This window comes from Choristoneura fumiferana, chromosome 7 (genome assembly GCF_025370935.1).
Source record: "Choristoneura fumiferana chromosome 7, NRCan_CFum_1, whole genome shotgun sequence".
Taxonomy (NCBI): domain Eukaryota; kingdom Metazoa; phylum Arthropoda; class Insecta; order Lepidoptera; family Tortricidae; genus Choristoneura; species Choristoneura fumiferana.
This window is the reverse complement of record NC_133478.1, coordinates 9,797,015-9,813,484: the sequence shown is the minus strand read 5'-3', so window position 1 is coordinate 9,813,484 and position 16,470 is coordinate 9,797,015.

The window sequence follows — 16,470 nt, the reverse complement described above, 5'->3', positions numbered from 1 at the left end:
CGTCTCAATTCGTCAATTCATCGTTTTTTTTTTATTTTTGTAATGTTTGTATTGTATTGTATTGTCTCCGCAAGACGAAACTCTTCAACGGTTATTAGCATCGACTTGAATTAAATTTGGTATGCAAGTGTCGTATGGGTGAAAATGCAAGTATAGTCAACAAAAGTACAGTCAGCAAAAAAAGCTTGTAAGTATTAAAAATGTTTTTTTATGGTTAGGTTATTTATAAATACCTACTTTTAGAATTAGAAAACTATGATGTTTAACAAAATAAACAGACATGCATTATAGACGAACGCAATACAAACAACATACATAACTGCAGATTATGTCTCGAATAACAAGATAAGTTATATGTAAACAATGCTTAGGTACTTATTTACTTCATAAATATAACCATTATGAACAATATTCAATATCTACAAAATTCGTCCGGCGAAGTAATTACCTACCACAACAATAACTATCGTAATTATAATTAAACATTTAGACAAGTTCTAATCTAAATTTTTTTTTTTTTTTTTTTTTTTTTTATTCGACTGGATGGCAAACGAGCAAGTGGGTCTCCTGATGGTAAGAGATCACCACCGCCCATAAACATCTGCAACGCCAGGGGTATTGCAGATGCGTTGCCAACCTAGAGGCCTAAGATGGGATACCTCACGTGCCAGTAATTTCACCGGCTGTCTTACTCTCCACGCCGAAACACAACAGTGCAAGCACTGCTGCTTCACGGCAGGATAAGCGAGCAAGATGGTGGTAGCAATCCGGGCGGACCTTGCACAAGGTCCTACCACCTGCAAAAATTTATTATAAGTAGGTAGGTACTCATTTAGTTTAAGTGGTAGCATACAAGCGTAGCATACAAGCAAGTCTATAATAAATGTATTGTGTCAATTTGTGTCATTGTATTGTATTGCATATTCATTTATATCTTCCCAGCCTATTTACTACGTCGCACTGCACACAGGCCTCCTCTCAGAATGAGAGGGTTTGGGTCGTAGTTCCCACACAGTTCCAGTGCTGATTGGGAACTGAAAACACACCAGTGAATTGTTTCGCAGGTTTGTTCAGGTTGTCTCAATAAGTTTTCCGTCGCGCTAAAGCTCGTCGTAAATTTGAAATATAATTTCGCACATGTATTTCACAGTTAATTAATTGTACACTTAAGTACTTCTTTAAATTGCTATAAACTGAAGTATAACAATGTCTCACAGCGTAAAATTATTCAGCGCGTGTTGATTTGGATATAGCTGCCAATCTCCTGATATCGCATGTTTTTGAATTACCTACAACCGATCGTACGTTAAGAGTTAGGTTTCTTAGTAAAACCTCACGTCTAACCACTGTGAATCGGACTAATGAAGAGGAAATGATTTCCAGTAAACCATTTGGTTACCGACCGACCGTAGAATATGTTAATTTTAGTGAATATTTTTGTTAAGCAATACGATATTGATATTACTATGAAATTTACTTTGAACAGAGGGGCTACTACGAAACTCGAATATCGAAGTTCGTATCGCACCGTCCCTTTCACTAGTGTGAAATTACATAAGCGTCAGCGGGACGGCAACATACGAAGTTCGAGTTTAGCACTTCGTGGTATAGCGCCAGGTTCCGCAGCGGGTCAGAGTTGAGTTAATTCGATACCTAGTACATCGATCGAACATTTTTCACTTCATCTCATCATGTAACAATTAAATCAACCCTGGATATCCTCAGCTACTATGGGTACTATTTATTTATTTTTAATTGCACACGTTCCGTTCAATTTTGTAAGAGTCACATGTCATATGTAACTACTTAATGATTAAAAAACCATCACAAGTTATTTTCAATTTAAGTATCGTCATTTAATTTATTTGTTAAGCAATTATCTGAATGGTAATGACAACAAGACTAATAGAATGTGACCAATATTTGAACAAATAGGATAAGGAAATTTCTTTAAAAATTTAGCAGTTCGTTTAATGTGTTTAGTATAGGTTTAGCACTTGAGCGACACATCTTCGCTATGGTTAAATCTCGATAACACGCGTTTTGCCAGAGATAACACCAAGCGAGATCCATTGTTCGACCCCGATATCTCCATATAGCAAATTTCGAGAACCCCGAAATAAATGAACCCATTGAAAACATTACATGTTAAAAAAATGCAAGTCTCGCTATACAGTTCTTATACTGCAAAAAAGTTTTGAGTTGTAATGTAATGTTAAACCAAGACCCCAGATTGTTACTTAATTTATTTGATAACTAATACTCTAAATAGTGATGACGACCTCACTAATATAATATGGCAAACAATTTAACAAGTAGGTAAAGTCGGCACGTTAATTGAATCGCTTTAAATTCCAGTTCTACAAGTTCTATAATTAGGAAATTAAAGTCAAATTCATTAAATGTGATAATATTTTCTGTCACTAAATTTAATTAAGTAGGTACTAATAATTACAAAGTATTTTTTTTTTATTCAACTGGATGGCAAACGAGCAAGTGGGTCTCCTGATGGTAAGAGATCACCACCGCCCATAAACATCTGCAACACCAGGGGTATTGCAGATGCGTTGCCAACCTAGAGGTCTAAGATGGGACACCTCAAGTGCCAGTAATTTCACCGGCTGTCTTACTCTCCACGCTGAAACACAACAGTGCAAGCACTGCTGCTTCACGGCAGGATTAGCGAGCAAGATGGGCCAAGCCATAAATTTTATAAAGACTATTATCAATAATCTAAGAGACAACTTTTGCATGTGTATCGTATTCATGTCTGTCTGCCTGTCACGGCGTATTCTTTGAAAATTAGCCCACAAAAAGATACCTATTAATTTTGCAACCTTTGCTTAGTCAGATAGGCACAAAGACGTTGCTGATAGGATCAAATTTAAACATGTAATTTGTCATTAGTTGAGATCGTTGGATAAATTAAATCTGCGTGTTATATTGGTTACTACTACCTACTCTCCTCCTACTAATATAGTAACGAGAAAGTTTTGATGTTTGTATATTTGGATGTTTGTTACTCCATCACGTAGTAAAACGGACCTAGCTAATCTGGTATACAAATAATTTATAACCTGGAGTAACGAATAGTAATACTTTTCACTCGGAAAATTGTATGGTTCCTAGATTTATCCCAGACAATTTCAAAAGGAACAGCTATGTAGTATGACAAATAAACGTACGAGTATAAACGTCATACTATTTGATATTCTAGAAGTAATGCCAAAGCCGACAAATTAAGTAATTACTCATTAAACCTACACACATTGAAACTGGTTATTATTAAACGGAAAGAAATATGGTAGGTACCTAATTACCTACATATTACGACTCTGATGAGGTATCGCATTAAGTAAGTACCTATCAAAAGTTAAAGTTGAATAATAGTTTATATTAATATCTCATTTATATTTTCATATAAAACATTAACCTTTACTCGCGGCTTGGCTCGCATTAAATATTTGATTTGACATTTGAATCGAAATTCCGGGATTTCGAATTACAGTAATTGCATAATCGCATGTTGCTTAAAAAACAGCTTGGAACAGCTGGCTTCATTTCATTTCATGTTTTTGAACTTCGCGGTTAAAAAATTCAGGATTTTATCTCTATATTCCTTGAGAAATTTGGGATACAAAGTATCCTGTATTGTTCAGAGTAGGTACTTACCTACCTACTTAATTGGGCCAAGACACAGGCTTAGCCTAGTTTAGCCTCTGGCGGATAACTATGTTGTATGTAATCTCTTTTTGTGAAATTAATTATTTTGTATTTTTTTGTATTATCAGATAATTAAAATTTATTTATATGCTGACGGTACATTATTATCCAGTTTTATTAATAGCGTGGTACGCTAAACAGACGCCATATAAACTAGTATGGACTCTCGTTTCGAACTTCTTATCAAATTAAATACGAAACAAGAATAAATTGTCCGGCCTTGCTTGACCATTAGGGTGATGCGATAGCGAAGCGATGTGTCTGCTACAACAATCGGTCAAGTGCGTGTCGGGCTACGCACTGTGCATTGTGCAAGGTTCCTTATTATTAATATTTAACATATAGTACAACCGACATACAATTGACTAAGTCTTACTAGATACCTAGTTTGTAAGTGTGATAGTTATGTTCTCTGTCACTGCCGTGAATTTTTTCACGTGCCAAAAAACGACCGTTTAGCTGACACTTGCAATATCAGAATTTTGTACTTTAAAGCGGGTGTGAGAATGAACGACTACTAGTATAAGGTGTTACATGTTAATTCGTGCTCTTATGGAAAATTACTTGGCAGCATGACTGCCATGCACCTGATGCACCTTATGCGTTAATGTCGTCAATTCCGGATCGACAAATACGCGGTCGTACTTTAACCGCACCTATAGCAATATTTCGCAAATGAATCAAAGATGGTCTTCACAAACCTGCAACGTTCTAATATTCTTGAAAGACATGTCTAACGACATTTGACAGTATGGGGAAGGCGAGAAAAACAGTTCAGTAACGCCGAGGAGTATAACACTAGAAACCAGGGTTACCGTCTCAAGTAAAGCTACTCCGTGTAGGTATATTATATAGCAAACGGGGAGCATATCTCTACCACTTGCATCCGTTGAGTCCATTCACTTGAAAATTTTATGACTATATGGTTTTTCAAATACCTAAAAGTTCTGTCGATGTTGTGTTGTGTTTTTCCGGTATTTAAGTGGAAGAACTTTTACACAGGTTTTTCTTCGAAAATTTGAGAATATTTAGCTACTTATTGTGACTGCCTCATTCGCACTTAAAACGAGAAATAATGTTAATTAGAAAACCTGTTTCGGGAGTTTCGGATGTTTTTAAAAGACGACGTATAATCGTCACACTTTAATTAAAGGTCATGGTAGTGACGTGCGTGTTTAAAATAACCCGTTTGATAGCATCCGTTCTGTTTTTAACGGACTTCAAACAAAGGAGATTCTCAGTTCATCATAATCTTTTTTTTAACAGAATAATCTATCTAATCTGGCGTCTCGAACCAGCCAGTATTATATAACAAATAACAAACACCGCTACACACCCACTGATTGCCCGGAAAAAACAAAAATAACAAAAATGGCTGCCCTTATTGTTTCGTTTCGCGAGCGATTTATGTGACGCTTTAAATAGCCAGGCCTACTTCTGGCGAACTTATAAAAACATAACTTGGCGAACGCGTGCTTTGTTCTCGGCCAACTCTGCGGGCGTGAGGTTTTTTCCAAGACCCCTTTGTTCTTAAATTATGTAACTCCGGATTTTAGAGCGCATAAAAATTCGTTTCCGACGAGCCGCCTAGTTAGAACGAAATAAATTATCTATTGGGCTTGGTCTACTTTTAAATCTTTTACACCGTCTTCTCGACTCTCCTTCAAAAAGGCCAAGCTAAAGCGAAATATTTGTAGCTTTAGGTATTATAGGTGTGTGGTAGTAAAAACGTTTTTGGTTTAAATCCAACTAACTTTTAACTTAAAGTAGCCGATTCACAGAAATGGCATAACATTTAACAGCATACGTTTACGGGCCTGCGTCGATGTTCGCGGTTAACTGGCTATAAACAATCAACGGTTTACGAAAAGTGCTAAGCTAAAGTGCTAAGTACTAAGTTAGTGCCATCATTTACAGTTTGACTGAGTGTAAAGAAGACAGCATTACAAACTACCCACACGCGAAGCTCGTACTTGGTAACAGACTCCATTACTCGTAACTCAGCACATTTGGTAAACCGGTGTGGTTCCAATTCGAAAAGGTATAAGTAAGCTTTAATAAACCCTTAAATAACGTTTTTGGGAAAAGAATATAGGGCTTTGAGAATTTAAACGTGCCTTCAGTGATTACCAGGTATTTATAAATAATAATAATTACCTGGATAATTTACCCATTAACTAAGGACGAATCAAGTTATAGGCCTACGATTGACCAGGTGTAGGATTTACTAGGTTCTACTGTAAATTTACTCTCGCAACGTCAATAACGAAGAAGTCAATCAATCAGTCATCAATTAATTCAATAAGCTCGTCTAAATAAAATGATACATGGACAAAAATCTTTCTGAAAATCGTAGTGATGAAATTCATTCCCGCCGTCCATATTTCTTAGCGTCCCAAGAAGGCAGCTTTGCTATAATCGTCGCGCCAATTTTTTTTTAACTTGGTCTGCGCTTTTTCGGTTTTATATTTGGCAACCCTGCGCGAGCGTAGCCAGCCCCACTGTGATCCTCGATCAAACCGGTCGTCAAGCAACATTGTTCATTATTCAAATTAGTGCGTGCTGATATAATTCGAGGCTCGCCTTTCCAACTGCGATTAGGGCCTTCAGAAACGACCTGGGAATCCGCTTATATACCTACATATATTCCTCTTCTACAGAATTCTAGATTGGTTTGTAAGCAGGCGAATCATTTGATGAATTAAAGGAAGAAGATATATTTTGGAATTCATTGTTATGTGGATGATAATGTTTACTCACTTACATAATCTCATATCGGCGTATGTACGTCCAATTGCAGGGCATAGGGCAGCTGGGTTTTTCTCAGAATGCCAGAGCTTGGGTCACATAAATTCCTACGCAGGCCCAGTGTGGATTGAGAACTTCACATACATTATTGAATTTCTTCACAGGTATATTGCAGGTTTTCCTTCACCATGAAGTTCATGGTAAATATCAAATGTAATTTGACACACATGTATAGGTAAATTTCGAAAAACTCAGAGCTGTGAGCTCGGGCTCGAACCCCTGCTTGAGAGACCATACCTAGGTCAAACCACTAGACAATTACGACTTTATACTAACCTTATATACAGAAGCTTAAATTCCACCACTACTAGGTATTTGAGTCGTAATTTTTTTAAGTACATCATTAAAATAATTCGAGCATATTTTTTTTATTCTACTGATATATGTCAATCAGTGCCATTTTTCACAACTTCTAGGTGGTGGTGGTTCATTTTCGGGTGATATGATTTCAAGAATGTAGGTATTCTCTTTCGAACAACCAACCGAATGACCAATTCACAAACGCATTGCATCTCCGCGGATATAAAATTTTCCACCAGCAAACAGCGTTCATAATCCGTAATGAAAATACAACAATCACGTCATGCAAGTACCTATAGGTACTTCCTAGTGATAAAGTGGTAGAAGGGGTATAATAAATAGTATGTATGAGCGTTGGCGAGTTGGCGACACGGCGTCGCTGAGAAGCGAACCGGTTTAAATAGACTTCCTTGTGAGCGATCTGCGTTATTGGTACTAACTAATATGTAGCTGGCTTGTAACGCGAAAAATTGGCTGAGTTTCTTCGTCGTAGTTAATTAGAAGGCTTAATTTACTGTAAGCATCAAGCACTTGCAACATGTAGGTACAGTGAGAAGCAGAAGTAGATGAGCAGTTGTAGTGTTCAAAATGATCTAAACCAGGGACTTCCAAACTGTGCGCCGCGGCATCCCAGAGCGCCCTAAAGTGTACCCTAGGGCGCCGCGTGGGGGTCTTTTTAGCTTGAAAAGTTAGGCAATCTGCTGAAAATCATCATTGCTAATTTCAACAAGCTAGCCCCTCTAGCTACAAGGGCACCGTGACTTAATACTAAACCTATAATTACGACGTAAACTGAAAATTTTGGGAAACCCTGATCTAAACACTCTGTCGCTTGGCAGTAGAGTCGTATACAGATAATTTTGAGCACCGTAACCGCTATTCACTTCTGCTGCTGACTGTACTTTCCTAACAAAAACGTTAAGGGTGTCGATGAAGGAAGAAACCATTGGGAATCAATGAAATTGACCCAAGCACCCCGCAGAGCCTAACGGAAGAATGCATACTCCTCTCCCGGCGTTCCAGCAAATTGCTAAAGCAAGACTGTGTGGGCAGATAAGAAACCCCTCCAACCCTGTTTGGTTCCGCACTGGGCCAGTGTGGGAACTACAATCTCAATCTGCGAGGAGTCCTATGCCCAGCAGTGGGACTTTTGGGACGTATTTGGCCTGAAATTAATTATCTTAATTCTTGATTATCTTTACTGGTGTCTTGGAGAAACTAATTTTTCATTTTACCTGTTAGCGTACTACCACCGGGATTTTTTACAGATTCTTCAAGCCAACGGTTTAGCTTATGGAGGGGGAGGGGCTAAATTGCCACTAACAAAAAAAAAGAACTTTAATGCCCGGTTCACATTATTCCAGTAAAATCGTGCCAGTAGCGATACATTCATTGCGGGGTCACAATCCAAACGAATTACACAAGATGCAGGTGGTAGGACCTTGTGCAAGGTCCGCCTGGATTGCTACCAGGCTGATTCTAATAAAAGTGGCATGGCAGGCTAAAGTTAATTCAAAAAAATATGTATATGTTTTTTTACTTTTTTTGCATAAAAACAGCTTCTTGGTATTTCATTTGTTACAAATATGTTAAAGGGAACAAAGTATTCCTAAAAACTTAAGAGTTATGGGTTCTTGAAATATTGATGAAGCAGGCTAAAGTTAAATTAGACAGGCTAGTAGTGAAAAGTTACCAGGTTAAAGAGAATTATATCAAAAATGAAAAGAAATGTATCATAAGTTTAAGGGGCTGTTTCACCATCCATTGATTAGTGTGAACTGGCGGTTAGGTGTGATGCCGTCTCTATTTGTTTTGTTCGAGTAGACGGGCATCACATTTAACCGTCGATTTACGCTAATCAATGGATGGTGAAAAAGCCCCTAAATGTAATTTCTTAAAAAATTATTAGTCTCTTGGAGGGATATATAAGAAAATAAAATTATTTCAAAATTATACATATTTTATACAGGGTTATTTGTAATTTACCAGCATCCTTTTAACCCTAAACTCCTACCACTTAAACAAATGTTTTTTGCTTTACGTCTTTTTGAAATGGAGCCGTAAAACAAAAAACATTTGCTAAATCATGTATATTTTTCCTTCCTGTTTTCTTCGCTGATATTGTTCTTTATGTTTCCTTTGAACTCAGTTCTTGATTTCTTTTTATTTTTTCTTTTCTTTTCGTTCAACCTTTTTCGTGACTAATTTTGACTCCCCAGCAAAAGTAAAATAATACGAATTACAATACAATGCAATCAAATCAGTCCCTCCGATGAAATGAATGACATCAGATAGTAAAAACTGGCCAAATAAGAACGTACCTAAAAATAACACGAAAAATTTCGTTTTAAACAAGTAACGACACCACTATTTTACACGAAAATTTTTAAAAAGTTTTTAGTTATAAACAGGATCACCATTATTGTACTAACCCTTTTAACGGGAAAAAGCCAAAAAAATTTGCAAAAGCTATATTTACGCAAAATTACAGCTATAGTACTAATGGATCTAGTGCGGATAGATAAACAGACACACAAAGTGAAATTATAAGTGTTTAATTTAATAAAAAGCAATTCTCTACATTTACTTTGGTAGAACACTGAGTACCTACTACTTAAAAAAAGTCCATAAAGTTATTCTTAGAAATTATATGCAATTTAAATAAAATAATTTATAGTTCACTTTTTTCTGCCATGAGTCACTTTAGTCTGTGCTTCAGTTACAGATTAAAGTGACACAGATTAAAGTGAAAAGTGGATTCAAAAGACATTTACTCTAAAACCGTCGCTATGAATGTGCCACTCTTAATAACAGTAATGTCATAATAATAATCATTATCTAATAACTCCCATATAAATAACAAAAATAATCGAGACAATGTAAAGTTAACATACCCGTTACAAACTCCAGTTTGCCGCCTTCGATCACTAATCGCCACAAAACTATGACAGAAGGTCTCTAACCATTCCGTACGGCGGCGAGCCAGATATTGGCGAATGTTTACCGATGTAAGGAGTGTGTGAAACAATCTGGACAAATTTGAGTCCGAATATTGATGTATAAAAATGATTTATTTAGGACCGTATTATTATTAAATTAATATCGTATTATTGTATTTGCAATATATTATAAAATATAATTTGTGAAATAGTACACAAATAATTCACAGGCCAAAAACCGGGAGCATGTCCCTTTTGGACAAGACAGACTACAGTGAAAATCGGTACTTACATTTATGTAAATTAAATAAATAAAATGGCCTGGCCTCGGTGTAAAAGGTCTATGTTTACATATGTCAATTTTTATTTTTTCTGAAAAACGTATATTTAATGTACTTTGTATTCAAAAACTCATTGGCAGATTATAATGCCACTTTTATTAGAATCACCCACCACCATCTTGCTCGCTCATCCTGCCGTGAAGCAGCAGTGCTTGCACTGTTGTGTTTCGGTGTGGAGAGTAAGACAGCCGGTGAAATTACTGGCACGTGAGGTACCCCATCTTAGGCCTAAAAAAAAAACGATCGATCGAGCACCGCAGTGTCATGCTACTGGAACGGTTTTACTCACAGATAGATTACACAAGATTAAGCAAATGTATCTACTTCGCGTGTCCGACTTGGCCCCATACAAAGACTGACCGCTAACTGACTAATCATGACTAGTGACTGACTAGAGCCCCACGGAGCGAGTGGGCGGAGCAATTGCATCGATTTTGCGTGGACATCGGGCAATTCACATCACTAATTCGCTCTTGAGACGTCACAGAAGATAAAAAAGTGACACGGTGGGTTTTTATGCAGATTGAGGTGTTTGCGTTATCTAGCGTAATCTATATTTGTGGTTTCACTGGAATTGAAAAAGCCAAACATTAAATGCTAACTAATTTTTACTTCGTTGCAGATTGAGCTGGAATAATACCTCTACCTCATAGCCAAGTGATTAGAGAACCTGACTATGAAGCTTGGTCCCGGGCTCGATCCTCGGTCGGGGCAGATATTTATATGAATAACTAGCTTTTGCCCGCGACTTCGTCCGCGCTTACTTTTGTTATATGGGCATATGTTTTAATTAACCCCCGTTATAATTGTGACATTTGTATCTGTGTGCATAGCAAAGTACTGCCGTAAACGATAGGTAACAGTTTACTAAAGTACTTCGCTATAAACAACATTTTTTACCAGTAGGTATTGAAGCTAGTTTATGAAAAGTTTTATACAAAGCAAGAGAGTAAATTAATTATCTCGTGTGCTGCCGGCGAGAACCGAATCTTACTCTAGAGCCCGACGTATATATTCGAAATTGCACTGTACATAATATTTTGTAAATTAGGTAAAAGATAAATAAGAACGGATAATCACACAAAAATTACGCTTATACCTTAAAGACGCTTTAACCCTTAAATTGACAAAATTTTAAAAAAGTTCATGATTCAAACCTCGTCGTTACATTATAGTCCAAAAAATTCTACATTTAATATAAATACAAAAAGATAGTCTTGAATGATGGGACTCGTGTGGCACACTGCCAATTGAAGGGTATTATTGATTTTATTATGCACAACCCGATAAGTAATTTTTAAGTAAGGTACCACTGCATAATTATTTGCAAATTTATTTCACACATCATTTTAAATATCAATTTAATTTCCACATTTTATGTGTACATTTTGTATGAAAAACCTCCTCCCCTTTTGAAGTCGCCAACACCATACGGATCATTTTAAATTGTGACCAGCCATATTTTTAGTCTAGAAATAAGGAAGTCTCATAGAAACTCCCCCTAATTAATCGAAAGCTACTTCTTCTTTCTTTATCTTTGCCTACGCAGATCATTTTTATTTTTAATCATGACCCTGTACTCGTAAGTATACCAATTGGGATGCACCAAAAAAAATAACCTAGATAGTTTTTATTTTATTTTGGAAAGAATAGGATATTTTGATACCATTTTCATCTATTTTGAATTTGGGTGAGTATTTAATCTTTTATATTTTTTTAACGAAATACGCTGGATGACGTCACAGTGAGACAGCCACGTTCCTTGGCCTACAAAAATTCAGGTCGTACATAACATAATCCAAGCAATAATACAAGCACGGCTTAGGGTCCTAAATGAACCATGACAAATAGTTTTATTTATTTATCTTCTTTTAGCTTCGATTATTCCTATGTTTGTTTAATGGTGTGATAGTAAATAGATATTTTTATTAAAATTTTATATTTAAATTATTTTGTATTTACTTGTGACGTAGTAATTGAATAATTTAATTTGTAAAAATACATTGAGAATACTCCTATACATTTCGGACTTTACGATAAATGACAACTGTTTAAAGCCGGGTGCGCATCATGTGATTAAAGTTCTATCTTTGTCACTCTTTGCTATTATAAGCAGGACAGCAACATTTCAAACTGTAAATTTGCTTAAGAGTGTCGACCTGCTTTATAACTGCCTTTATGACGGGCACTGCAGGGGTCGAATGAGGGTCATTACTTAAATTTAGTTTATTTAATTCAGTGTATCACATTTTTGGAATCTGATTTTTGAAAACGCTTCACAAAGCCTATTTCTCCAAATGGTTTTCGATTTATTATATGTTGTCAAAAATTGGGACATCCCAATTTTCATAATGCTAAGTTCAGAAATGAGAAAATTTCCATACAAACTTTACCTCCCATTTTACCCCTTTAGGGGTCATTTTATTCATTTCACCTACACAGATAACTTTTAATTCTAATCGAGAACTTATAGACCTATTTTCATTCTTCTAAGTCCAGAAATGACAAAATTTGCATACAATCTTTACCCCCCCATTTTACCCTTTTAGGGAGGAATTTAATTCATTTTACTTACACAGATAATTTTTAATTGTTATCAAGAACTTATAGGCGTATAAGTTTTACCAACATACAATACATACAAACTTTACCCCCCCCCCATTTTACCCCTTTAGGGGGAAATTTTATCCATTTCAATTACACCGATAATTTTTAATTGTAGGTAATCGAGAACTTATACACCTATTTTCATACTTCTAAATCCAGAAATGAGAAAATTCCATATAAACTTCACCCCCCCTATTTCACTCCCCCTATTTCACCCCCTTAGGGGATGAATTTCTAAAAATCCTTTCTTAGTGCTCACTTACATCATGAAAAGAACCCCTGTATCAAATTTCAAGTTTCTAGGCCCAGCGGTTCGGGCTGTGCGTTGACCTATAAGTCAGTCAGTCAGTCAGTCAGTCAGTTTCTTCTTATGAAAGGAATGTTTGCTCTCGCTTCTTGGACGTTTAATATGTATTTAAGTATGTATTTATCTATATAAGTACCTATGTTTATCCATTGTGTAGTGCCTACTCATAGTACAAGCGTTGCTTAGTTTGGGAGTAGGTTAATTTTATTGGTGTTAAAATTGTCCCATGGCATTTATTTATCTATTTATAATAGCTTTTTAGCGATATTGTGACCGCCTCGCGCTTAAGTCGCATTACATGCCTATTGTTTTAGTAATTCTGCTGATTTAACTGATGGAGATAAAACGGAGCGTTCAAAAAACGCCGTGTATATCCACGCCCATTTTTAATGGAATACAATATAAATAAAATCGCTACACTATTTACTAATTGGTCAACACCTGATTAACGGAAAATGATAAAACTTACATATCGAGTTTTAATAAGAATAGGTAGGTAGGTACAATTTAATTACAATTTACATCGTAGTTTTTTCCTTAAACAGCTCTAAATAATCGCTGGCAACCGGATATCCGCCAAAACAGAACGCTGTATTTTTAATTAGGTATGTTTATCTACATTTTCATTAGTGCTTTAATCAAAATGGGTTAAGCTGTTTCCTACCGTGCAGGGGTACTTGTGCTTGCGCATGATTAACTATTGTTTGTTAGACGTTGAGCTTGCACGATTGTTTAAGTCGAGTTAGGCTTTTTTATATTGGCACTGACTGACAATGGGCAATCAGTTTACCGTGGACTTGTAAGTTCATGGAAAAATATCTATAATGAGGATTATTGGAATAAGTTTGAATTGTAATACACATCAACATCCGCTTGACTGTATTCTAGCAAATAAAGTATAATTTTGATTTTTGATTTTGATTTTGATTTTGTTTGTCTGTATGTCGATGACTTCGCAGAGCTTTCCTGAACAGTACTTCGCTGAAAGCCTTGCTGAACGTAGCAGATACTTATAATTTATTGGTGTATCAAGTTCCTAAATTCACGGAACTCGCGCGGGACCTAACAGCTTAGGCTAATAGCCCAAGGTCTCTTATTATAAAAGAAGGCCTGTGCCCAGCAGAGGGACCTATAAAAGCCTTAGATGATGATTATGAACGGTTTTACTTTGATAGCTGATATTTTTATAGCATAGCACAACGTTTTTGTTCTCTATTTGACAAGCTCTAATAACAAATTTAAATATGATTATGTACGGATGTCGTATAAATATAAGGTATATACTTTACGATTCTCACTTACATCCTACAGGAAGATAATGGTAATTCTACTACCAGCACACTTAATTAGCTGCTGCGTAGATGTTCACAAAAAACATAAAAATGCCAATATACTGGTACAGGGTCATATAGGTTTGCTATTTTACGCGGTTTGCCTCCCGTCTTGGCAACTAGTTTCATGTTCCCGCTGCACTGCAGCCTTATATACGGCGCATGAGTGGACACGACTTGTCGGTATGCGAATTCTTTTCTACCTTGTTAAGAAGGGAAAGGATCAACTAAACGAAAAGTGATAAAATAAAACACGCTGCTGTAATTAGAAAACGAAAATGTATTTATCAAATCACTAAGGTTCTCTGAACCCGATTTTTCACACATAACCAACAAACAAATTATGATTATCTTATCATTATAAATTTTTGTATTATTATTTAACATTTATTAGTTTGAAACCAATACATAGAGTATGTATAAAAACGCATAGTATCAAAGCCAGTTATCGCGATACAACTGCAATGCGTTATTGTAAAAACCCGCAGCAACCCGCCTCTAGTTTCGACGCATCGCACACACATACCGTAAACGAAGGAACAAGTAATTGCGGACAGTTATAAACTATAGTTTTATTTGAGCCAGTCAAGTTGCCAGGTGTGTCATCCCAGAACTGCCCCGACCAGATCATTCTTTGTGTTGATTTTAAACTGTTTACTTCGAGATATGCTAGTTAATAGCGGCTAAGTCACCGTTTTATCGCGGCTGTAGACCTAATGGGACCGGGCCGGAAATGTGTTGTATAATGCCACCGTTGTTTTGCATTTGACACAGGATTCCGCTTTATATGCACAAAAAAGCTTACGTTTAAGTAAGTTAAATTCGTTCTAATTTTAGACACAATTATTATTACCTACATTAACCCCCTGTTTCACCATCCATTGATTAAATTTATCTCACGGATAAATGTGATGCCGTCTCTGTTTGTTTGTTCGAATAGAGGGAGACGCCATCACATTTATGCGTCAGTTAAAATTAATCAATGGGTGGTGAAACAGCCCCTTAAATAAATAAATAAAAATCAGAAGTGCCTAGCTATGATATGAACGTAATGTTTGTTCAAAACTTTGAAAGCGCTAAGTACTCGTATTTACAATGAGTCGTGTTTTGTTTACGACTTGGTTTTCTACTGTCACGTAAAAAACTGAAAGACTCACGGTTCTATGTTTTTTTATATTTGGTCATTCTTCATACTAATTCAAGGATGATGTCATTCCTTCTCCAGATTAGTGCGCTTAGCTTAGTCTGAATAATGTACTTACCGCTTTAGTGGAAAGATCTGGAGATGGACCGACACCATCCTGGAATCCAGGCCTACTCGGAAATAGCGAAGGCAGGCGGGCAGGTGGTAGGACCTTGTGCAAGGTCCGCCCGGATTGCTACCACCATCTTGCTCGCTAATCCTGCCGTGAAGCAGCAGTACTTGCACTGTTGTGTTTCGGTACGGAGAGTAAGACAGCCGATTAAATTACTGGCGCTTGAGGTATCCCATCTTAGGTCTCTAGGTTGGCAACGCATCTGCAATCCCCTGGTGTTGCAGTGTCTATGGGCGGTGGTGATCTCTTACCAACAGGAGACCCACTTGCTCGTTTGCCATCCAGTCGAATAAAAAAAAACGAAAATCGAAGTTCGTGTCGTGCCGTCCGTCGATACGAGAATGAGAGGGAATTTCGTAGTAGCCCCGCTGTTATCAACGGAAGAACGCGACAATTATCGAACACTTAAGCTAAAAGCAAGAAACAAACCTGGGAAGGTAGTAACGTCTTTGTATGTTGCTGTTATTGAAAAAAGTTTAGGACCACGCTTAAATTAATACGAACATCGAAAAACAAGAATTCAGCACGTAAGAGAATCCCAAGCATTGCGCTTGCGCCATACGGTTTAAAAAAAAAACAAATTTCAAGGTTATAGCATAGGGAACTACATCCATATCTGATTAGGTACGGATATTATTGATTTTGTCTATCTGTAAAAGTATTTGCATAGCGTCACGAGAACCGGTGCGATGTTTTGGAAACCTCAAATAGTATGTTGATCTAAGTAATGTATGACGAAACGATTATGGTCGCATGCGCAGATTTAAACCACTTAATTGTGGTAGAACACGTAAACTT